This window comes from Vombatus ursinus, unplaced genomic scaffold (genome assembly GCF_900497805.2).
Source record: "Vombatus ursinus unplaced genomic scaffold, bare-nosed wombat genome assembly UNPS02014818.1, whole genome shotgun sequence".
NCBI lineage: Eukaryota > Metazoa > Chordata > Mammalia > Diprotodontia > Vombatidae > Vombatus > Vombatus ursinus.
Genome location: NW_020954596.1, coordinates 32,701,312 through 32,728,495, shown reverse-complemented (window position 1 = coordinate 32,728,495; position 27,184 = coordinate 32,701,312).

Genomic DNA, 27,184 nt, shown 5'->3' with positions numbered 1-27,184 from the left:
TAATAATAATAAAAATATAGTACCTGTATAGTACTTTATAATTTTCAGTGTTTTCATATCTATTATTTCACTAGATCCTCAAAACAAGCCTGTAAGACAGAAAGATAATGGCTTATTATTCCTATAATTTTCTTTAAAAATTATTTATTTTTAATTTATGGAATAAAATAAGCATTTCCATAACATAGCATACTTAAAAAGGATTGTACATGAAACTGCAAATCTATTCTGTACAACTTGAAATTCCTTTTAAATATATAAAAAAGCTATCATCAAAATTTCTTTTTTTCTTCCTCTCCTCCCCTTTACTCCCATCCCAGATATGGCTACCATTAGACACCAACTATTTATTTTTGAAAAAAACTGGGACTCCTAAAGGTCAAATGACTTAGTCAAAGTCCCAAACAGCATATTGTTGCTAGAACCAGAACTAGAAACTAGTATTCTAACTCAGTGTAATGCTCTTTGTATTGCTTCATCTCATTATTTTCATGACACTGTTCTTTCTTATTTCTCTTCTTAACAGTCTGACCTACTCATTGCTGGATCATCATCCACGTCCCACCCCTTAACTGTGAGTGTGCCTCAAGTATCTGCCCTAGGCCCTCTTTTCTTTTTTCTCTCTACATTCTTTCACTTTTTGACCTCATCATCTCCCAGTGGATTAATTATCATCTCTATGAAGATCACTGCCACATCCATCCTTCTTCTGAGCTCTAGTCATAAAACTTCAACTACTATTTTAAATTTGAGGTCCTATAGGCATTTGAAACCTAACAAATGTCCCTAAGCCCCCAAACACATCCTTTTGATCTTTCTAATTTTTATCCATACCCATCCTTTTAATCTGCTACATTAAAAAAATTGAAGTCATCCTTGAGTTTTCAGTTTCCCCTACCTTGGATCATTGATTCTGTGTTCGTGGTACTTTTCATAGTACCTTTTTTTTGCTTACATCAATTTAACGGCTGCCAAAGGGATATTTATAAAGCACAAATCTGACCATAGTACTCCCTATTCAGTAAATTCCAGTGTCTTCCCATTATTTCTAAGATCAAATACAAGTTTTCTGTTTGCCACTTCACGTCAGTTACAACCAAAGTGTCAAACACACAGCCATTGGTCACGTGCTGTCCACAACACTCCCATGTGCAGCCTCAATCAGATTAAAATGTAATTGGGAGATATTTAGCAAAATTAATAAGAATCCAATAAAACATAGATAATATTACATATTAATGTGAAATCAGTAAATGGCCTGCAGGGATCCTTAGGTATAGATTAATGGCCCTTGTTTTCTATTTCAGTTTGATACCACTGCTTTACAACTTGGCTCCAATCAACCTTTTTTTAAATAATAGTATTTTATTTTTTTCAATTACAAATTTTAACATTAATTTAAAAAATACTGAGTTCCAAATTTTCTCCCTTCCTCCTTTTCCTGCCCCTCCCTAAGATGGTAAGTAATTTGACATAGGTTATATGTGTGCAATCATATAAAACACATTTCCATATTAGTCATCCAACCAACCTTTGTAGCCATATTATACATTTCTCTGAAGTCCAGCCAAACTTTTAACCATTCACTAATATTCCATTTTCTGGTTTTTTGCTTTTGTATAAGCTGTTCCCCTGTTCCTATAATGTACTCCCTTACTTTTGCCTCTTAAAATACCAGGTTTAACTTGGTAAGTTTGCTTTACTCAGTTCAAACTCATCAAGGTAAACTAGATATTTTAAGATAATCTCCGTGGGCTGCATGTTGATTTCATTTTGTGATGTAATATTATCTATATTGTATCTTTCACGTGAGGCTTTTCTTGTCTCTTCCTCCTAGCTGCCAGTAGCTTCTCCCAGAAGTTTTTGTATTTATTGAGCATATGTTTATTAAAGTCGACATTTTCTCCTCTAATTAAATATAAGCTTCTTGAGGACAGGGACTGTTTGATTCCTGTCTTTTTACCTGAAAATTCTAGCATAAAGTAAGCTTGTTGATTGATTTATTAATCAGAAAAATCTATGTAAATATATTTGCTGTTTTTATATGTTGAATAATACTGCTGAGATTTATCAATTAGCAACACTGTTCTTGCCTGAAATATAATAATAGCCTCTCAGCTGGCTTATCCTTCTTTCCATTGAGTAGTGCAACTTATTACTCCTTCTCAGCCAGCAGTTTTAGGCTCCTTTTAGCAGTGGCTAATGGGACACTGTAGTAGGCTCAACATCATTCAATAAACAGATAATTTTACTATAGAGGGCAAGAAATATGTAATAATTATTTCTGAACTTAAAAATGTATGGATAAATTTGTAGCTCAGCATAAATATAAATATCTATCAAAAGAAATATTATGGATTTAGAAAAATTTTTTTTTTGTTTTTTTGGTGAGGCAATCAGGGTTAAACTTGCCCAAAGTCACGTAGCTAGTATGTGTCAAATGTTTGGTCTGAGATCAGATTTGAACTCAGGTCCTCCTGATTTCAGGGCCGGTGCTCTATCCACTGCGCCACCTAGCTGCCCCAAAAAATATTTTCAAAAATAGTTTTAAAGACAGTACTATGCTCTTTATATAGTAGGTGCTTCTTAAGTGGTTATTGAATTTGAATTGTTTTGTGCTCACATTTTTCTATCTACTTTAGGTTTCTAAGATGCAATATATATATATGTTTTAAAATTAATTTTATTATCTTTTTTTATACCAGTTTCATTTCTAAATATAACTTTCCATTCTACCCTACCCAGAGAACCATCCCTTAAAACAAAGAATGAAAAAAAAAAACAAGTCTGACAAAGTTTACAATATTTCTTAGCATATTCCCTCATCCTTAAAAAAAAGGGAAGGAGTGAGGTTCATGTTCTCATCTCTTCTTCATGGACAAACTTGGACATTGTAATTGCACAGAGTCCATCTCTTTCCCCTTTTCCCCCTCTTTATTTCAATTTATATTGTTGTAGTCACTTAGTATATTGTTTTCCTGATTCTTTTTTGCTTCTTTCATCAGTTCACTTAGCCATCTTATGCTTCTCTGAATTCTTCATATTCATTGTTTCTTATGGTGCAATAATATTTCATTGTATTCTTGTGTGCAATAAACAATGTTTAGTCTTTCTCCGATCAGGGACATCTACTTTGTTTCTAATTTTTTTTCTATCACAGAAAGTGCTACTATGAATATTTTGGTGTGTATCTATGTATGTGTGTATGCACGAATATACTTACTCAGTTTATTCTCATTATTTGTGAATTCCATATTTGCAAATTTACCTACGTGCTCAAATTTAATAATCCCAAAATCAATACTCATGGTATGTTTCCTGTCATTTGTGGTATATGTAGAACTATGAAAAATTTGGGTCATTGCACTTTCCCAGCTGAGGTGGAATATGGTGATGCTCTGCCTTCTTGTTTCAGCTTTCATTTTGTAAACAAGTATCCTTTTTGTGACCTATTTAGTGCCATGTTTTTCCACATTTTTTTCATGTTGATTTTACTATTTAAAATGACCCTCAAGCATAGATAGTGTTGAAGTGCTGTCTGATGTGCCTAAGGGCAAAAAGGCTGTGAGGTGACTTACATGGAAAATACATGTGTTAGATGTGCTTTGTTCAGGCATGACTTATAGTGCTATTGGCCATGAGTTCAATGTTAATGAATCAATAATTTGGTGCATACAGAAAAAGGAAGGAGAAATTTACCAATCTGTGAGGCCTCTCTTGAAAGTGTTAAACAAAAAGTTATAACCAGAGGCACAGGAACCTAAGCATATAGTTCCCTTAGGGGCATTGGTTCATATTCACTAATTCAATGTTTGTGGTGACTTTATAGAGCATAACTACTAGAAATTATAAGAATTTACTCTCTCTGTCTCTTCTCTCTCTCTCTCTCTTTCTGTGTGTGTGTGTGTGTGTGTGTGTGTGTGTTTAACATTCTTTTCCTCTTTAACCTCCTGGGTCAATGTACATATGAGTTTGATCTCTGGATCAAATGGGATGGATATTAACAAAAGGATACTTTAAAGAGATACTGAAGATTCTTTTTACCACCTCTGAGGCATATCAAGAATAACTCAGTGATTATCTAAGATATCATAAGTTCAGACTTAAGTTTCACTGAGAATTCCATATACTAGCATGTAGTGCTGGGTACCTGAGAAAGTAGATGATTAGATTAAATTGAAAAAGTATGGGTTAAGTTGTAGCTATGATTGACTTTTTGTGTTCACTTTTTAGAAAATCTGGCAATGTATTTTCTCAATTAAAATTGAGATTTGAATTCCATAACAGTGATGAAACAGTATCTTGGTAGAAGAATATATGTAATAAAATTTTAAAAAATTAGAAATATAAAATGTTAATTTCATTGTTTATGCTTCAGTAATAAACACTTAATTTGAAACACATTTCCATTGCAATTCACCATTTCCCTTTGTTCTGAAGAAATAGTTCTCTTAGACTAAATGTTTTAATGCCTGATTTAAATCCTAATATGAATTTCAAGGCAACAGTGCTTTTAGAAGAGCTGTTTTAATCATTCTTAATTTTGCTAGAAATAAAATATATTTCAGTTTTAATAGTATTGACTTGCTAATCTTAGAGAACTCAAACATGAATGAATTTGAAAGGTTGAAAATTTCTATACACCTAGTTTCTAATAAGGGAGGATTTCTCAAATAAGTTGGGAAGAAATACTAAGAGACCATTTATGAGACTCTAAAAAGATGACAGATTCATAGAATCTTAGATTGTGAAGGGAACATAGAGGTCTCTTTCAGCCTCTATTCAATATAATATCCTTGGCACAAGGCAATTCTATACAAAAACCATTAACATGGACTTTAAAAGATTAAGGAAATATCTGTTTTATCAACATGGGTGTTTGAGAAACCACAGTCTTTGGGGCTTCAATATCAGAGTTGTCAAATACATGGCCTGCAGTGCCTGAGTATCATTCAAACTAGATTAAAACATAATTGTGAAATATTTAACAAAAAATAAAATACAGTAGAACATAGATGATAATTAATATGTACTTTCCCAAGTCAGTATATGGTCTGCAGTGATCCTCAAGTACAGTTTAGTGGTCTCTTGTTTTTATCTGAGTTTAACACCATTGGTCTATGTGATAATAAATAATTAATTGTTCTATTTTCTAGACTGATAGAATTTTACAGGTGACAGTTAATACTTTCTCATTTTACAGATAAAGACTAAATTTTAGTGGGGTGAAGTGATTTTTCCAAGATTAAAATTATAGTCAAGGTCATGACTAGACTCTTAGTCTCTTGACTTCCAATTCATTTCTATTTCTACTGTACTACACTGTATCTCATTGAATGGACCAGTTGTTTTGGTGGAGTACAGGCACAAGTTTAATAATTTCTGGACAAATTGATTAAAACTCTAAAAAACTGATTTAAAAATCCTAGATGAAAGAAATAAAATGCTGTTGATATCTGTTAGAGAAATACACACATATATGTGTATATATATTGAAGTTATAGGATCTTATAGAAAATTTATATTATTTATAAATCTCTTCAAATTATAGGATCTTAAACTTAGAAGATGTTATATATACTCCCTACCTGAAGGTTAAGGAAATTTATATTTGCAAAAGTGGTCTATGCCATTTGAGAAAACTACAGAGCTATGTAATTCAGAATGATAAAGAAAAAAAATATGAGTATATCAATATCATGATTTATTTTCCTGGGGATTATATTTATTAGGAAATCTTGGGTCATATTCAACTAAGTATCTCTGTCAATGGACTTGGTTTTTCCTTAATTTTCCAGAACGTGGTGTGATACTGAATTACATGTGTTAATGGTCATAGCTTAGTCAAGAACAGATTTAAAGGCAAAATTATTTTTGAGTATGTATTCATTAAGAATAGGAAAAAATGAGGATGGTAGTGTAATGGAAAGTGAACTAGCTGTGGAGTGAGAGGGTCCAGGTTCAAATCTCATCTCTGACACAAACTCTGTGATGCTGGGTGAGTAACTTAACTTCCCTAGTCTTCAATTTTCTCAGCTGTATTAAGAGGGGTCTGGAATAGATGGGCCCTTTTAGCTCTGGAGCTAGGATCCTTGGTAGCGTGGAGTTTTTGGAACTAGACTGGAGGGCACCATGCTTGGAATCTTACCCTGAGGCCAAACACATTCTCATCATTTACAAGTTAGACTATTGTTGGGTCACTGTCACAAATGGAAAGGAAAGATTATTGGACCAGAATAACAAAAACAAACAAAACAAAACAAAACAAACAGCAACAACAACAACAACAAAACCTGGAATATGTCTTGGAAGGAAGGAATCCCCTCCTATGGACTAAGATGATCAGTTACTCCTTTCTACTCTTGATTTCTGTGATTCATGGCTCTTAATACTCTGTGTTTTACCAAACCATCAGTATTGATAAACAACAGCAAGGCCGATGTTTGCGATCTTTTAATGCTAATATCCATTTTCCTATTGAACTATGCACACCCACTGAATAAGAAAGACACATGCTTACTAAATATTTCTTGAAATGATGTAATATGGTACAGGTAATTTTAAAGCTTTTTATGTAGTTCCTAAACTGCAATCTATGTTCTACATTATAGTTCTTTGCAGTGTCCCTCTGCATGTGAAAAAGGAGCCTGTAGTATTTGTACATAACTTTTACATTGTCCTCCATTCCACATAGAGATTTGACTAAGCCTATTTACTTTGTACATGTTTCCCAATGTGATGTCTAGATGAACCAAAATATTTTGGCTCACTAAGCCATGAAACATTTGTAATTGGTATGCTATAATTCAAACTTAGAGGCCCATCCTTCAGGCTTATTTCTGGTCTTTGTAGTTCAAGTATCTTTCAATACTGAATCTAAGAATTATTACTTGTAAATTTTGATAGGATGAAGTCAATTCTGCATTTATTTGTTGGCAGCAAAGTTTGTATATTCCTAAGCTGAAGACATTGGGACAAGCATAAAAAGAGCATTTAATTTTAGTATAGGTTAGAGAATATTAAAGGAATACAAACATTCTTTCAGTAGTGATGGGTTATTATTCTTTTTTTGATCTAGAAAGATTTTTCATTTTGAACCTCTAGCAATTAAGAGGGAAGTATCATTTGAAGTTATAAGTTAGAGGGTGCAATGTGACTTGAAAGTTATTGTCCTTAGATTCTGCCCTCTCACCAGTGAAAAATGGAACCAATTCTTCTTGTCATCTCTTGCCTAGCTTTCTCTGAACTGGCTTTTTTCCCCCTTCATTCTATCCTATCTCTTTACTTATTCTTATCCTCTACCCACCTACCCCACCTGAGGAAGGCCCTTATAGTGTTTAGCCATTTGTTCATTTATTCAGCAAACACTGAAAGGCTGCAATGTCCCCAGCACTATACCACTTACTGAAGAGGAGGAAAAAAAATCATTATATGACTTGGTACCCTGCCCTTAATGCCTGTATATTTTAGATGTGCAGACAAGACAAACATGAAATACTTAAACAGTAATGTAAGGCAATATAAAATAACTCTCAAAAGAAATGACAGAGATAATCTGTATTATCAGAACTCAGTGAAGGGAGTGCTCATTATAAGCTTGAGTATTTGGAGGAGACTTCCTGGAGGCTTAAATTCCTCTGATCTCTCTTGCTATAGGATTTCTCCTCCCTCTGACTTCAAATAGAAAGAACTTTTCACCCCTTAGCACTTCAACATGTTTTATTTGTTGTACATTTTATAACAATAATAATAATTATAAATGTGTTTAGTCATTTATGTAAATCTTTGCAGTCCCCACTACTTGAACATAAGGACTGTCATGGTGAATATCATGTCTTTTCATCATTCTGTCCCTCCCATCACCTATTTTCATGTTCTTCACTTACCAAGTAAATTGGTAAATGTTGAATTTAATTGACTTATGCAGTTCAGTAGAGCTAGGTTCAAATTTCTACTGTGTCACTTACTAAGTGTATAACTTTGGGCATGTCATTTAACTCCTCTAGACCTCATTTTCCTTATTATTAAAAAGAAAAGGGTTAGACTGGAAATTTTCTAAGGTCTCTTCTAACTCTGAAATCCTTTGGTTCCTCTGACTCCAGAATGGATAGGATTTCAATGAGCCAAAAGAGAGAAACAGTCATTTCAGGAAAGGAACAAGTTTTAAGCTAAGGAAGAACCCAATTTTGGAGGCCAGAGAGGAAATTGGTCTGCTACAGAATTTGTTTTGGAGAGAAGTGGGAACTGAGGTTCAATGTGGAGGATGAGTGCAGAGATTTTCTTCTCTAGTCAGTGAAGATTGCATGAGGATTGTTCACTGAAGTAGTCAGACTAGATTAGCAAGTTGGGAAATATTGCTACATTATCCCTTTGGCTTTACCCAACATTATCCCTTTGGCTTTACTCAAACTCAGGTTATGTCATTTTCTTCCTGTTCTCTGCTCAGATCTATTCTTCCCATACAGAACACCTCTTCCTTCTTCCCCTCCTACCTACCTAAGCAACAACTGAGATCACAAACCAAAATAAATAAATACATCACTCTCAAATCCCAATTATTCACTATGCAGGAGCTATTTTTTCTTTAATTTCAATCCTTTATCTTTTGTAGGGCAATGCAGTCTGAGACCTCTGAGCCACTAGGAATGTAACAAGTGGCTTTGGAAAGATAGCAGATGTCTCCCTGCCTTTTTTTTTTTTTTTCAGGCGGTCAGAAATGTGTAACTTTGCCTCTGTGATTTCTCTATGGAATTCTTTTCTCCCTAGCAGTTGGAATTCAGAAAAATCATCCATTGACAACAGAAGTTAAGTGCCCAAGACTGGACCTCTCTAATAAGCCTTGAGACTTTTAATGAGTGTCCTCTAGAGCAGAGCCACTAACAAACAATCGTGGACTTCCTTGATCAGTTTAATTGGAGGACAGACGGTCTTAACCATTTGAAAAAGCTGACAGAAGGATTTAATTCCAAACCTTCCCCTCTAGCAAGACCTATGACTCAATAGCCCACCCTTTTGGCCACTTGGAACACTTGTACTTTTGACCTTTTATTACATTTCCAATTCTCATTTTCAAGCTACTTTTTCCCTTGCAGAATGAGTTTGATTTTTGTCCTTTTCCACAACAAATATCAAGTGATAGAAAGCTTAAATTAGGTCTAATATCTCACAACTAGAGATGTTTTAGAGAGCAAGCAGTTTTGGACATTTTTAATGACTGTCCTTCATAGATTTTATTTATCTATTTTTTAAACCATATCACACACTCTGCCTTTTTATAGCTTTACTATTTAGAAATCATTAAAAATATCATGGTAAATGAGATGATCCTTTGCATCAAATGTGTTTTCTTTTTCTTAATCAATTAAAATATTTGGAAAATTGGATTTTTATATTAAAACATTTATTATAGAAACTGATAAATGTGAGATTAATGACTAAAATAGTCATTTCAGATGGATAATTTAGATTTTTATCATTTATTAATCATGGAAAGTAAACCTGCTGTATAAGTAATTTTAGTTTTATCAAGAAGATAAATTGTTCTAGCTAATGAATGTATAGATATTCTATGCCAAAGGCATTTGGAGTAATCTGTTAATCATTTAACTGTGTCAGGGCATATGCTATGTCTTCATAAAGCAATTAAAACACATAACTTTCTCCAGTGAAATGTGTGTTGGCCTTCACTGCCTAAAGCAAATTAAAATACCATTTGTCTTAGGATATGTTTCAGTGTTACAGACACAAAATTCAGTGGGCACAGTATCTTAAGGCAATAACATAGGAGTTGGATGTCACTGCACAGAGGAGATTGGTATTATTTCTAATACTTGGGGTGAGGTTTGCAAATCACTTCTACAGTAGTGCTGCACTAATGACTAAGGGCTTACTGGCTCCAATGTACCTCTCAAAGTGGATAGTTTCTTGGCAAAAATTCTCAGGGGGCTTTTTCTCTCACCAGTGCCTGGGGATTTGCATCTGTAACTCCCATTAGCACTAATGGGAGCTCCTTGCATACAAACTGTCCACTTATGGATGGAAGAACAGACCCCTAACTAATATTCTTGCTCCATTTATCTGGCTTTTGGAGACAGACAAAGGGTTACATTAATAGGGCTTTAATAGTCTTATAGTGCCATTATGCTAATAGAGATTTTTGTCAGCTCTTTTTTGGAGATCCATAATTCAACTTTTAAAACTCTTCTTTTTGGGAGCAGAAACATAAAAAAAAAAATAAGCCAGGAGAACGCAAATGAACTACAACAAGAAGTGCCATTTTACTATTAGGGAAATTGTTTTTTTCAGTAGTATAGAGAGCATCAGGATTCTGTTGTTTTTGACTCCACCGTGATTTGTCCCAAGCTCAAGGCTGTGTTTTAAATATTCAAGCAGTACTTCTTGGTCACTAGTTAGTTCTTATGGTACTTAGATGAAGTCTGTGTTTTAAATATTCATACAGTATTTCTCAGTCACTAGTTCTTGTCATACCCAGGTGACATTGTTTTGTTACATTAGCCTCACTTTGTGGCTAAGTGAATGAAGACTGAAAGGTGTGATGTGATTGGTTGGAGGTCACATGGAAGTCTTGGATTAAATTTAGGATCAGCACTCTACTGTTTTGCTTCTATTCCTACTTTGACATGGTGGACCCTTAAAAACATTTATTGAGTTGAACAGTTTGGTGAGGAGTTGAATGTAGGTAGGATCTATGTCCTGCCTACTCCCACCATGGTCTAGTAGCAGCTGGGAGGTAAATATCATTGGCTGATGAACAGTATAGAGGTCTAATCTAGGACCTTCATTTTATACACAGATACTCAGACAGGTAAAGTTACTTGTCCCAACATCACACAGCTAGTTATGAGCAGAACTCAGAGTAAAAGCTTGATTCCCAGGCTAGCCCTCTTTCCACTCTACCATACTGCTTTTCATGCTTTTTGGTTGTCAGTGAGCACCATTAAGACCTATCCACATTCTCAGGGTGAGCTCTATTGAGGTAGCTCCTGTGGTCAGAGTGGTTGGAAGGTGAGTGGAAATATTATAAGGGAGAAATTAGAGCTGTTACTCCTGAGGACAGCGAAGTAGGGCAGCAGTCACGGATTGATAGTAGAGGCAAAATTTAGGTTCATTTCTTTAATTTTGCTCCTTTTCAAAGAATCCACGAAAATATATGATCCAGGTAAGATTACACTGACTACTCTCCATCTCCAAAACCTATAAACTTTTGTATACAGGTGAGATTTGGCTAAAATTAACATGATGAGCAGCCTTGAAAGAAAAGTGATTCTCTAAAGAAGCATCATACAGCATGGTGGGGGTAAGCTTTGGAAGTGAGGCCTTGGTTATGTGAGGTTTCAAGTCTTTTTTTAGTCCCTGCTGTCCACTTCCCCTTTGCAGCTGTAGCTGCCTCGTTCTTATAGTATAACAGGGCAGGATAGTTCTGACCCTTGTCCAAGCTATATCCTCTTCCTAGTTGAGTTGATATTGTTGATATTTTTTGTCCCTCATTATCGAAGAGGACCAATGACATCAAAAGCAAGATATAGATCAGGACAACTAGAGATGGTCCCAGATGCAGTGAGACCTTGGACTTTTTAAGCTAAGATCTTTCCCAGGTCCCAGTTTGTCTGAGGCAATGATCATTTTGTGATTAAGGCTACGTAAGAAATGAGGAAAGATTGCTAAATGATGTTCCTACTCCCTCCTTCTTTAGACTTTTTCCTCCCATCTTATGTCTCACTTCCCTGTGGAGGATGGAATTATTGTAATTAAAGCAAACCTGTTGAGACTCACATGGTAACAGGTTCCTGTTCCCCTAATGCCTCTGGGACCTTTGAAAACACATGGGATGTTAATGTTATTGAGCCCAGATAACTATAATTTTCTTATCTATTTCTCCTTTTTCTCAATACCAATGAATCCTCTTTCAGCTTCATTCTTTTTTATAGTTTCTCTTCCTCAAGCTCTTATGCCAAAGTAAAACCAATCTTTTTTTCTGGTTATAGAGACCTGGGGAACAGCTTTCTCTGGGCATAGGATGTGGAAAGCTATGAATTCAGTAGTTTAATTCAGTCAGACAATGGAAGTCAGTATGGAGTCATTGAAAGGGTCTGAACTGTTAGTCATTAAGAAGTCCTGTACCCAAATTCCTGCTCTGTTATTTACCAAACATTTGACTGAGGTCAAATTGTTTAACCACTCTTAGCCTCAGTTCCCTCATCTGTTAAATAAGGATCATAATACTTGGATTATCTACCTCATAAAATGATATCAATCAAGGTTATAGCAAATAGTTAATCAACAGATATTTATAAAGTACTTGCTTTATCCTGGGGATATAAATACATGGAATAAAAAAAGGGGATTGTCAAATACCTTTTTTAAAAAAAATATTTAATAGATTTTCAGTTTCATGTGCAATCATCCTTTTTTTCTACTATGTTATGGAAATGCTTGTTTTATTTCATGAATTAAAAATAAAATAAATAGATTTTTTAAAAAGGAGCTTATGTTCTAATGAGAAAGACAAGGACACATGTAAGTACATACAGAATAAGTATAAAGAGAATAAATACAAGCAAGTGCAAAACAATTACATACAAGATAATTTGGGAAGGGGCTAGTAGTTGAGGGGAAAGGAATGGTTTCATGTAGAAGTAGTTGTATTTTTAAGGAAAAGAGGGTAAGGTGGAATTGTGGAGGGAATACATTTCAGGCAGAAGTGATGGCTGGTGCAAAGTCATGGAGACCCAAGATGGAGTATTGTGTGTGAGCAGCAAGTGAATGCCATATTGCTTGGACAGTAGGATGTGGTACTGGAAATAATATCCAGTAAAGCTGGAAAGATATGTTGGGACCAAATTGTGAAGGACTTCAGACACTAAAAAAATCAATTTGTATATTATCCTAGAGGCAATAGGAAGCCACTAGGGTTGATTGATTTAGGGAAGACCTGTAAGGAAAATCAATCTGTGATGGATAGACTAGAGTAGTGAGAGAATTGGGGCAAGAAGTCAGAGTCTGTAGGAATAAACTGGGTGAAAGGTGATAAAGGCTTGAACTAAGGTAGTGGTGGTGAATCTCTTCACATAGAAGGGTCCAGATGTGGTATATTATAGAGGAGGCAATTACAAGATTTCACAACTGATTGAATATATATGGTTAGAGAGAATGAGGGGTGAAGGATAACCCCTTGGTTATCAACTTGGGAATTGGAGATGGATGACAGTGCCTTCAACAGATATAGCAATGTTTGGAAAATGAGTGGATTTGTGAAGGAAAATGATGTGTTGGTTACAATATAGATTATGTATATGCATGTATGTATGATAGAAATCTGAATTATCATTAAGGCATTTGTGCTAGATAGTAAGGACACAAAACTGAAAATATAATATAGCCCTTCTCTTCAAAATGCTTAAAACCTAGTAAGATGGATAAGACATTTATATAATGAACTCTAACAGAGGTCAGGATGTTTTAAGTTCAGAAGCTATATCCAGGCAAACTTCTATGGGGAATATTTGTTTGTTTGTTTTTTCGCTTCTGAGAGAAAGGGTGCTGCTTCGGCAGTTCTGCTGCTAGCCACTGGCCAGCTCAGGAAGAATGGACCATGTGAAAGTAGCTAACACAGATTCCCTACTGAGTAGCATGTTGATGCCAGCAGACTGCCAGCCTGGCCCCCTGATGTTTTTAATACACAGATCCATATCAGCATTATGAAGTTCCATATTAATATAATGCTAAATAGGGATTCAAGTTGATAGAAGGGGGAAAAATTTGAACCAGGTCACAAGTAAAAATGAAAGCCACAGGAATGGAATAGCTGACGTATTTCAGGTGAATATTGAGATGCATTAGCAGTGGGGGGAAGTTTGCACAGCATCTGCCTGCATTATGTTTGGTTCCAGCCCAGTGCTCCCTCTCTCCTTTTTCTCATTGAATTTGGTGCTTAGGCAATCTGCATAGTCATAAAAATAGCACAGCTACTGCCCCTTCATGACATTCCTCACCCTAGGATCTCAAAGCCCTCTGTGGATATTAATATTTATTGCTGGAAACCTGGAACATCAGATAAAAAACATCATCCCAGTTTTACAGATAAGAAGACTGAGATTTGATGGCTCAATGACTTGGTAGAGGTCATTCCCACCTCAGGAGTAGTAGGGCTTAGCCAAGTACAACTCTCTGGGCAGTGTGATCTTTTACCAGGGTCCCTCTAGAGCAGAATGCCCTTTGTTTACTAAGAACAAACAAACAAACACAAACCAGAACAAAAGTTCACCCCAAGGAAGGAAGAAGAGGGAAGAACAAATTTCTCATCTATTCTCTGAATCTTATTCCCCTCCTGATATATTCAAAGGACTTCATTTTCAGAGTCTGAATTGTTTTTCCTTGATATGCCAGCTTTGCCAATTAAACAAGCTAGTTAAATGTCTGTTCTTGGGTATTACGTACAGTGTCTATCACCACATATGCAGGGATAGACAAAGGACATTTTAAAAAGTAGGTCTCTAGAAGGGAAGTGTTCTTAGGTGATTTTCTGGATCTCTGTATTGTCCTCACCACATGTTGTTTTGTGCAATATTTATTTTCTGTTTGCTATTTTCTTCCCTTCCACATATACCCATCAATAGGCAGTAAGTTCCTTGAGGTCAGAGACTATAATTTTTCATATTTATATTTGTAGGACATGAGATAGGGCCTTTTCCATAATAAATACTATTTTCTTAAACATTGAGAATATAGGATTAGTTGAGAGATTCAATTCTGGGCACCATATTTTAGGAAGAATAGACAAAGTGTGCAGTGGCCAGGGGAAGATAACCAAGAGGACAACTAGGCCTTGAGTTCATTCCATATAAGAATCCACTGAAGGTGTTAATAGTGATTAATCTAAAAAAGATAGGATTTATGTAGGATATAGCAACTGTCTCTGAATATCTAAGGGCTGTCAAGTGGAAAAGGGACTAGATTTATTCTGCCTGTCTGTGCAAAACTAGGTGGAATGGGTGGAAAGTGTAAAGAATCAGATTTTGGCTTGATGTAAGTAAGGAACAACTTCCTCCTAATTAGAGCTATATGCACAGGTTGCTTTTGGTATTAATGGACACTCCTTCCTGGAAATCTTCAAGCAGATGCTGAATGATTATTTGTTTGTAATGTTGTAGAAAAGATTGTCAGTCAGGTATCATTTAGACTAGATAGCCCTTGAGTCATAAGTTTTTTCAATCTTTTTACATACAGTGTAAGAGAATCTGAGTTAGAAAAAAGACCTTTCTTTTCAGAAAGATGAATGTTGAGGACAGGAAGGATATGGTCTAAAACTCTGAAGTCATAATGCAGAGTTATACTGGAATATTCCTGGGCTTTTCAAAGCATTAACCTGTTTGAGAATCCCTGGATTCTTATTTGGAAGATAAGAATCTTAGAAGACTTCCCATCCCTCCCTTTTCCCTTGGACTCATCCTCCTTCCAAATAACTTATGAAGTGGGAAGACAGATATTTACAGCTGTCTAAAGATTTCATGTTGTACCCAGTTGCCCTTGTGTTTTCATAAGGTCTAAGACTGTACCTGAGCACTACATTCAGATTTATTGCTTCAAAGATTATCTTTGTTAGGAGATAATAATTATAACTCTATCCCTAGCCCAAATGGCAACATCTTGACCTCCATATTGGACATCTCCACCTGGATGAATGTCCCACTGATACATATCTCATACTCACTGTGTCTGAAACCAAATTTAGTATCTTTTCCCCAAACATGCTCCTCCTTTTGACTTCTGAATTGTCATACCTTTCTCTGTTGGTAACCTTGGTATTTTCTTTAACTCTTTTATTCTCCCAATGCTCTCAAATATAACCTAGATCTATATCCTGCCAATTTTCTTCTAGATTATCTCTCTTCATCTGGACTATCGCCATTATGCTCCTTTCTTTTAATTTCTGCCTCCCCAGCACAGCCAACCAATATTCCCACCTCCATTGTCCAATCTATTATGTATACTGTTACTAAATTACTGTTACTAAATTAATCTTTTTTATTTGTACCATGTCATTACATTAAATAATTCTTTAAAATCTCCCATTGCCTATCAATAGTTTATGCTTGTTAGCCTAACCTTTAAGTCCTTCCATTATCAAGCACCACCCCACCTTTCCGATCTCATACCTTACCTCATACTAGTCCCTTCTATACAACCTATGCTGCATCCAAAGGAGACTAGAGACCCCATAATGCTAACATATTCTCACTTCTATGATCATGTTCATACTGTTCAAAACCTGTAATAAAATTCCCTTTCCTGCAATTTAAAAAATCATGTTTTAAAATTTGACCCAAATGCCATTTCTTTCATGAAGATTTCCCTAACAGTAATGTCTTTCCTCCCTTGGACTTCACATAGTACTTTGTTTGCATCTCTCCCTTGCCTTTGCATTTTATTTTATGTCATACTTATTTGTGAACTCATCATAGCGCTCTAGTAAATTAGAAGGTACATGAGTGTACGTCTTATTTAATCTTTGTCTCCCTCATAAATTACCACAGTGCTGTGAATGTAGTAGCTGTTTCATAATTGTTGAATGAATGAATGAGCAGAGGGGAGCTAGAGGTGGACATATCTATTGTTCCTGGATTCCCTATCACTGGTTAGCTGCAGTATCAGTTAGGATCATGCCAGCTTGCTGAAAATAACAACAAATTACAACTACTGCTGGCTAGAAATAATGTGACAAAAATGGCTAACAAGGAAATTATACCCAAGATAAGTAAAGAGATAATAAAGTAACACTTAGTTATCCTCAGTAAATTCAAGTCACCGGCTCAGATGGACAACATCTTCTGGTACTGAAAGGACCTGTGGATGTGACTGCTCAGCCAATGTTAGTCAGATTTGAAAGGTCTAAGAATAGAGAGAGAGCTACCACAAGAATAGATAAAGGAAATGTCACAATTTTCAAAAAAGGGGAATTATCTGTAAATTATAGACCAGTGCTTGAGTTAGATTCAGTCAGTAAAACATTCAGTCAACAAGAATTTATTAAGTGCCTATTATGTGGCAGGCATTGTGCTCCATTTGAAGGTTGTAAAGAAGGGCAAAACATAGTCCCTGCTCTCATGGAGCTCACAGTCTAATGGGTAAAACAACCAAAAAAAAAAAACCACCAAGATATAGTCAGGATAAATTGTAGATAATCTCAGAGGGAAAGCATTAGCATAAGGTGGATCAGGAAGGATGTTTGTTTAATAAGACAAGGTTTTTGTTGTGACTTTGAAGCCAGGAAAGCCAGGAGATAAGATTAGGTGGAAGAAAAATCCATGTATGTGTGCATGGAGGATAACCAGTGAAAACACTGGACTCAGGAGATATAATGTCTTGTGTGGGGAACATCAAAGAGGCCAGAGTACATGGAGGGGTTAAGGTACAAGAAGACTGTAAAGATAGAGAGAGACAGGTTATGAAGGACTTTGAACCTCAAAGAGGATTTTATATTTGGTTCTCCAGCTGATAATAAAACACTGGACTTTATTATATGGGGGTGAGGGGAAGTCTGTTAACTTGGTCACACTCGTACTTCAGGGATATCACTTTGGCAGCCAAATGGAAAATGGACTGGAGTAGGGAGAGACTTGAGGGAGGGAAACCAGCCTTAAGGCTTTAGTAGTCTAGGCATGATGTAATGAGGACTTGCATCAGGATGTTGGCAGTATTAGAGCAGAGGAGGAGGTATATGTAAGAGATGTTGGGAAGGTAAAATTGAGAGGACTTGGAAATAGATTTAATGTGGGGGGTGAGAGAGTGAAAATCCATGCTGACAACTAGGTTGAGAGCCTGTATACCTGGGAGGATGGTAATTCCAACAATAATAAAGAGGTGGGAAAGGGTTAGGTAAGTGTAGAAGATAATGAGTTCAGTTTTGGATATGTCAAATTTAAGATGTCTGTGGGACATCCATTTCTTGATGTTCACTAGGCAACTGGAGATGTGAGATTAGAGGTTAGGAGAAATATTAAACAGGAACAAGTAGATCTGAGTACCAGCAGCATAGAAATGTTCATTGAATCCATGGGAGCTGATGAGATCACAAATAGAAATAGCATAAGAGGAGAACACCCAGAACGGAGCCTTTAGGGGACACTCTTAGTAGGCATGATCTAGATCAGAGGTTCCCAAAATTATTTGGCCTACCACCTCCTTTTTAAAAAAAAGAATTACTCAGTGCCCCCACCCCCTCAGAAAACTGCTCCTTTAATGGATTTTTTTTTGAAATTTGCATCATTTCAAAAAATAGAATTTTTTTTTAAAAAATGACGCATCTTAAATTTAATAATTTATTGTGGATTTGTGGGTTTTTTCCTGCATTGAAATTTTTATTTCAATATTGTGTCACGTAACTGTATAGTATCGTACTGTAAACAAGTCATTGCACACATATATTCTTGCTGCTCAACTTCTCAACAATGCACAACACGCTTACCTGTCAACACTTGGTTGTTAAGACCTGTTGGCGGACTTGTCTACTGATGGATTATAACTTGCATTTTGTGTGTTTATATAGAAAATAATGTAATTACTATGACTTTAAATCTGTTACACAACAGATGAAACATGTATGAATGGTTTTTCAAAATTTTCTTCTTTTCTCTTCTTTCCTTATGCTTCCACCACCCCCTTATTTTTATTCAATGCCCCCCCCAGCTGCACCCACGGCAACTACTGCCCCCTTGGATCATTCCAGCACTTCACAGGGGGTGGTATTGCCTACTTTGCCAACCTGTGAAGATGAAACTCTAGAGCTAAGGAGTAAGGGAAGGAGAAGTTAGACATTAGGAGAACCAGAGAGTAGTGTCACAAAATTCTACAGAAGAGTGTTTTAGGGAAAAGAGAATGATCAGCAGTGTCAAAGGCTGCAGAGTTGTCAACAAGGATTTAGCTGGAGAAAAACTGTCATTAAATTTGGCAAGTAAGGTATAACAAAGATAATAACTTTGGAGAGATCTGTCTCAGTTGAATGATAAGGTCAAAAGTCTGACCACAGAATATTAAGAAGAGAGTGAGAGGAAGAAGAGTGGAGGAATCTTTTGTAGCTGATCTTCTCAAGTAATTTGGCCACAAAGACAGAGATATGGGAAGATAGCTAGTGGGGATGGATGGATGGATCAAGTGAGGGTTTTTTTTTTTGAGACATAAGCATGTTTTTAGGCAGTAGGAAAACAACCAATAGACACAGAGAGATTGATGATTGAGAGACTAGTGAAGATAGAGGGGACTACTGGTGGAGAAGGGATCTGCTAGAATCACTTGTGAAGGTGGAGGGATCAGCTTTGGCAAGGGGAAGGGCCACCTCCGTGTGAAACAGAGATGAGAGAGGAGGTAGTGGAGAAGACATCTGAGTAATTTGAGATGAGGAGGGGTAAAGCCCTCAACTTTGTCATTCAGATATGAAGCAAGTTATCAATGATGGGGGAATGGAGAGACGTGGAATATTTGAATTGAGATGAAAAGGTTTGGAGATATACCTGTGTTTCTCCTCTATCACTGCCACTACCCTGGTGTAGTCCTTCATCATCTTATGCCTAAACTAATAAAAGCCTTCTGTTTGGTCTCCCTGCCTTAACTCTCTCCCAAGCCCAGTCTATTCTCTACTCAGCTATCAAAGTGATCTTCCTAAAGAACAGGTCTGACCATGTTACATCCATACCCACCCATTCAATAGGCACAGCTGGCTCCATGTAACCTCCAGGGTCAAATATAAAATTTTTTTGGAATTTGAAGCTCTTCATAACCTGCCTATTTCTACCTTTCTATTTTTCTTACACCTCATTCCTCTCCATGTACTCTGTGATCCAGTGACATTGGCCTCCTTTCTGTTCCTCAAACAAACACTCCATCTTCTGACCCTAGACGTTTTCACTGGCTGTCCCACATTCTTTGAATCCTTTCCCTCATCATCTCTGCCTCCTAGCTTCTTCAAGGCCAAGCTAAAATCCCACCTTCTGTAAAAAGCTGTTCCTCGTCTCCTTAATGTTGGTACTTCCCTCTGAGATTTCATCCATGATATAAATATATGTATATGTATATACACACATATAAATTCATACATATATATACCCACATACACACACACCCACACACACACACACCCACACACACACCCACACACACACACGCAAAGTTTTTTGCTTCTGTTCTCTTCCCCTGTTAGATTGTGAATTCTTTGTTTTCACCTTTCTTTGTATCCTCAGTGCTTAGCGCATTGCCTGAAACATAGTAAGCACTCAATGGATGCTTGTTGACTTGACTTGAGTCAACTTGAGCTTATATCCCAATTGTGGAAATAACAAGTACATATGCAAATAGATAGTTAATAAATGAAAATATAATAAATACTTTTTCTCAAAAAGTATTTCGGTAGGGTGGGCACTGGAAGTTTTGGTTGGAGGGGATTGGCTTCACATAGAAGATGGTGCCTGAACTGCATCTTAAAAGAAGAAAAGATTATGATGCAGAAGTAGGGGGTGAGGTGCATTCCAGGCATGTGGGATCACCAGTGCAAGGTAGAAGACAGAATGACATGTGTAAAGTACAGAGAAAAGTCTCATTTCACAGGATCATAAGGAGAGAGGGAATTAATGTTCAGTGAGATTGAAAGATTGGTTGGGGGCAAGTTGAATATATTTTTTTAAAGTTAAACAAAGGGGTTTATATTTTATCCTTTAGGTAATAGGAAGCCATTGGAATTGATTGAGTAGGGGAGTAACATGGTCAGATTTATGCTTAAGAAACATTACTGTGGTAGCAGTGTACACAGTGGACTGGAGTAGTGAGGAACTTTAGTCAGGGAGATAAGTTAAGAAGGCATTGCAATAGTCTGGTCCACAGATCGGCAAAGCCTGAGCTAAAACTGGTACCTGTGTGAGTAGAGAAAAGAGGTTAGATGCAGGCAATGTCGTGAAGGTAGAAGAGGCATGATTTGGCAATTGATTGGGTGTATAGGGTGAGAAACAGTGAGTAGTCCAAGATAAGGCTGAGATGATGAATGTGAAACACTAGGATAGTAGGGCCTTTGACAGAAATAGGAGTTTGAAAGAGGAGTGAGTTAATCATCAGGATTCTTAATCTAGGGTTCACACACTCTGGAAGGGGGTACCCTGGGATAGCTTTCAGGGGTGTTTGAAGTTAGATTTTTAAAATATTAGACACATATGTGTATGTATATATATATATATATTTATCTATCTTCATTTTTATTAACCATTGCTTTCCTTTGTAATCCTATGTATTTTATTTTACGCATTTTAAAATATTATTTGAGAAGGTTTTCATAGGCTTCACCAAATTGCTAAAAGTGTCCATGACACCAAAATGTTTAAGAACTCCTGTTTTAGTGAGCAAGATAAGGAGTTCAGTGTTGTATTTAGTTCCTGTCCATTTTAACAAGGCTGTTGACAAAGTGAAGAAGCCTTCAAATGACTTCAACCAGGAGTGTAAGGGCCTTGAGTTGATGTCATAGGAAGATTAGTGGAAGTAACTGGGTGTGTTTCGGCTGGGGAAGAGAAGATTTATGTTAGTGGTGACATGACACATATATTCAAGTAGTTGAAGAATAGTTATGTGAAAGAGGATTAGCTGGGTTTTGTTTGGTTCCAGAGGGCAGAAACAAAGAGGCAAAGTAAGACTTAAAGTCAGGAAAAAAAAAACTTTCTAACAATCAATGCTGCCCCACTTCCCCCCCCCCCCCAAAAAAAAAGTGGTGGAGGCTGCCTGGCAGAGCAGTAGGTTTACTCTTCATCAGAGGTTTCCAGGCAAGGACAGGCTGCTGACCATTTGCCAAATATTTTATAGTGGGTTGAACTAGATGCCAATGGAAGTCTTTTTGAACTCTAAAATTTGGTAACTGTTGCTGCTTTTTAGTAATGTTCTAAAATCCAATACCATTCATTAAGAACAGGGTTTCTAAGCTCTAAGGAAGCTTCTACAAATTGATAAGGAAGATTTCCTAAGGACCCTTTCCGTCATACCCAAGGTAAATAAGCAACAAAAATACCATGTCAGAACTAGAATTCTTTCCTTAAAATTGTTTTATCCTAACTCTATCCTCCCAAATGACTGCCTCTTTTTCCCTGGTAAGGCCACATCATAAAATGGGGGTATTTTGGCTATTTTGTTTTCATAATGACAAGAGAATAGACATAGACATATCTGTACACATTTGGTTATATATGTACAATATGGACATATAATTGCATTAAAAAATAAACTCAATTGTAGGGTTTGGTTCTTTTTTGCATAGTAATATGAATTTTTTTAACCCATTGAAGTACCTTTAAAAAGCAGCACAATACTCTATGAAAACCATAATAAACAATAGTTGTTAGAAATCACCAAAATGAGTAACATTAAAATGAATGAGAATTATAGATGTTATCATAGCAAATGGCTTGTAATGATTCTTCACAATATATTTTCTGAAATTTTACTCTTCATAGTATTAAAAAGAAAAGAAGTAATATCTAGTTGTGTGGCATATGTCATGCACTCTCCCCCCCCCCCCTTTTTCTCTCTCTCTTTATCCCTCTCTACCTCTCTTGTATTCTTCAATATTGATGTGTGATGCTAGCAAGGTCAAGAATCCATTAAAAAAAATAGCTTTGCAAGGAGTCCTTTGCAGTGAGTTCTAAGTGATACATGTTCTTTAGTGCCTTAAGCAGAATCATCCCAAAGATGTGCTATGTTGCAGTACTGATTGAACATATAGAAGCAAGCCTATGTAAGAAGAATCCAAAGCTTGTTCCATCTATAGTATTGCTACAAGGGAGAGGCAGAGGTGGCTTGGGGTTTCCAGGGACCTTGAGCGAAGTGGTAATTTCCGGCTGAGTTGCCCTACATTCCGTTGACTTTTGGGAATAGGAGAGAAACTGGATCCTTGCAAAGCCTTGGAAGAATTCTGGAGAGTGGAGGATGGGAAAAGAGCAGGTCTTTATGGGGCAGTGAATCTGTCTTAGAAATGCACCATGAAAACTTGAGACATTTGTGCTATTTCTCTAAATTTGGGATAGCTGTGCAGATGTTATACTTTTCAGGGAAACCACTGTGGCCAAAATGCACAGCTGCCACATCTGTGCTTAAAAAATTGTACAGACAAAGGTTCAGCAGCCAGCTAAAACTATCAAAATTTCTAAGTTTTCTTTTTTTTGGCAAAACAAAGAAGCCCCCTTTCTCTCTCATCTGAAGTACCATCTCCTTAAAAACTCAAGGTGCTTGTCAGTGAGATGAATTGCTGAGTGTGAAGTCTCAACTGTTCATTTGTGGAAAACAGCATTTACCAACAGGTCATTGTGCTTGCCATCGCCATAGGAATAATGCAGTTTGCAGTAGCACTAGAGTGTCTATTCAGCTTCCAGTATTTCTCACCAAAATAAATTATACTTATTGTAGGATTTATATTGATACTTTGGATAAATTCTGAGAAAATTCCCAGAATCCAAGAATCTGGTGAGTTCAGCTGCTCCTCTGTGTTTAAAGGTCAGGAAAGCATCACATTAAATAGAACATTCTGTGCTTTTAGACATGTAATTCAGGATACAGTTTGTGCAAATTGCTGCCCGAACATTTTCGCGATTGATACATTTTCTTCAACTAAAGTGGCGACCGTGTTTTGGGAAGATTGTGGAGAAAGCAATTGTTTGTGATTAGTTTCATGGGTGAGCTGTGGAAAGGTATAGGGAAAAATAACAATTGTTAGAATCTGTTGACTCACATTTCCACCTAGCAAGCCTTATTCTTTAGGCCTTCATGGCTCTCGGCACACTCTGCAATCCTTACCCATCCTCAGTCGTTGTTCTCTCCTTGCTGTTCTACTTTGCTTCAGGTTGGTTAGGCCAATGTCATCTTTCCTTTCACAGATTCAATATACATTTTTATTTAAGCAATTGGAAACAAAATCTACAAATGACAGACTTTTCCATGTTATGCTCAGAGCCGGTGTTAATCTTTTGGTTGAAATCTTTCAGGGTTTCCTTATTGCATTACAGGTAGCATTCAGATTGATTACCATGGAAATTCAAGGCCACTGTAGTCTATCGCTATGTTTACCTTTCCAATCCTAATTCATGCTCTTCTCCTTCCCCACCAGTGTACTACTATCCATGCTTCAACAAAACTGGACTACTTGCCATCTCCTGTGTATAAACCTTTTCTTTCCTATTTCTGATCCTTTGCTCAATCTATTCTCTACACCTGGAATTTCCTTCTCTTGCCTCTCCGCCTGTTGAATTCTTCCCCCTCCTTCAATGACCGTGTTCAAATGCCACCTCCTCCTTCAGCAAGCCTTTCTTTATTCCTTCAAATAAGTAATGATTTTACTTTCCTCAACATTCATATAACATTTATTTTTGGCTCTCCTTTGTGCTTCAATATGTATTATTTTGTCTAAGAGGTATTCATATATTTGTACAGTTCTCCATTAGATTATAAATTCTTTAAGGTCAGGGAACAAAGGCTTATCTAAACTTTGTATTTCTTCTAGCACCTAGAACAGTGCTCTACATACAGTTGGCACTTCATCAATGTTGGTTAAATTGGGTTGAATTGTTTTATGTGGATCCCATATGGGAAATGTTGCCTTGAATACCAGCTTTTTCCTTGGTGTTTGTGAGTGTGTAGTCAGCAGAAGTAAATTAGCTTGCAGATTTCAGTGGAGACTGTTATCCGTGTCCTCTGCCAGGTATCATGCAGAGTGCCAAATTACAATTGATTTCTCAATAAAATTGAGTTCAACCTTTCCCTACATAATCTAAGACAGAGATGACAGAGAATGCTTTCACTCGCTGAAAATTTTGGAGTTTTCAGTCCATTTTGTTCTCAGAGATATTAGGTTCTGTGTAATGTTGTCACCTTGTTGGAGGAAATGCATAGCTCACCTCCTTTTTTGCATAATGCACCAAAGGGACACAGCCAGGGTGGCCCAGCCTTCTCCCATCCAACCATCCTATCTAAATGAGTTCTTCAATTTAACTTTAGATGAAGACGCCCCGACCTGACTGCCCCTGCTTCCAAGAGTAAAAATTTTCTTTCTGTGTTGTGAATCACAAAGCTCAGAGTACAACCAGCTGTTTACAGCAAGTTTTTTTTTCCTTCCCACTCACAGCACGTTGCTTTGGGAACCACCAACCAACCAACCTAATTAAAACAAATTTTTTTTCCAATTGCGGAGCAATTCCCTCAGTGCTATACCTTGCCACAACCATGCTGTGCCTGTTCAGCTCAATACCTGTATCTGACTTCCCCAAAGACTCATCTTACTTCAAAGGAAATGAATCTGCCTAACATTGCTTGAATTTTGAGATTTAATACATCCATCAGACTTCTAGGTAACCTCTTTTAAGAAGGGGACAAACAGAACCTTCCTTCTCCTGAAGAAAAGCCAGGTTATATAAATAGAAACTTGCCCTATTAATAGCAAGTCACCAAGAGATTGGATTTTGAAAATTACAAGTTGCCTTTCTACCAAACAGACCTGTATTTATTTGTTATAAGGGCAATGGGACCTAACTACTGAAGAAGGGAATTAATTCTTCCTTTTTGATTATTATCCTATTTAGAAAATTGAAAGCATTCAAAGGAAAACAAGCTCAATAGAAATTAACCATTCATTCTTTACCTCTAAAATTAGCTTCTTCAGTTGGACCAGGAGAGACAAAGAGTGAGTGGATGTCCCTGAAATGGGATGGAGAGTGACTATTTGTTTGTCCACCTGTACCAAAATAGTGTTTAAAGAATGAGTAGCTGAGTCTGTATCAGGCTAGAAGTTATCCACAGAAGGGAAAGGGTGGTCAAAATTTTATAAGATAATTTTTTTTAATCTTCTTTTGACAGGTGTTCAATTGTTTACATTTATAGTATCAGAGAAATTGAAGTTGGGAGGAAACTTCTAGATTATTTTTCTAGCTCAATCCTTTAATTTTTCAAACGATGAAACTGAGGTCCCAGGAGGTAACGTGATTTGCCAAAGATCACATTGCTATTAAGTTGAAGAGCTAGTTTTCAAATTCAAACGCAGGTGCTCTTGCTTCAACTTTATTACTTTTTAGAGGAGAATTCTTTATCTGTTTTCTGATCTAGTGCTATTAACTATGGACTTACTTTGGGGAAATGGATAGAGGTGGAGGTGTGTAGTTAAGGAGAATGCAGAAGGCAAGGGGAAGGGAACAAACATTTATTAAGTGTCCGCTGTGTGCCAAGCACTGTGGTAAGTGCTTTAAAATATTAACTAATTTTATTAGTTAAGAAGATTCTTTAGAAAATAACAATTGACCTACTTAGGAGAATGTGAATACAAATTCCATAAAAGCAGATATACTATATGAACTGATAGATAATTGTAATTAAGGAATGTTTGTAGGAGATAGGCTGTGAGGAAAGAAAGACAAATCAAGAAGAGAGAAAAAAATTTTAAAAGGCTGGAAAAGGGGAAGTTGGGGTATCAGCATGACAAATGGATTCCTTCCTTTCAACTTCTGCTTTCCTGGCAAGAAGGGAAAAATATCCTATAGAGCCTAACCCTCCTGTGGTCATAGTTGCCAAAGTTGGAAGACCTTGGAATAAAATTAGTGTCAGTTCAGGATCTTTAACAGTAAAATTCAGAGAAATGCTTATTAATTATTTAGCTTGAAAATTGCAAAATATCTGGTCTTTTTGGAACCATGAACCAAAATGGAATCAATCACAAAATCCTCTATAAATTTGCTCTACAATGAATGAATGAATGATTAAATGAATGAATGAAAAAGCTTTCATTAAGTACTTACTCTATGCAAATCACTCTGTTAAATGCTAAGGAATACAAATAGAAAAGCAAATCATTTCCTAGCTTTCGAGTAGCTCACATTCTAATTGGAGTAGACAAAATGTACAGGTGATTTCAGCTGAAAGTCAGATGGAAAGATCATGGTTCTTAGGAGGCAACAACATAGCATGTGGTAATACATCTTAAATGTCCTTTCCATCGATAAAACTGTATTGGTTTCTGATATTGAACTATTGATAAGGCGAAGGACTTTATTGGCCAAACTTCCCATTCTACTATGGCATTGAGGGCTACACTGCGAGCAGGGCCAATGTGAGTGTGAGTGTGTGTGTGTGTGTGTGTGTGTGTGTGTGTGTGTGTGTGTGTGTG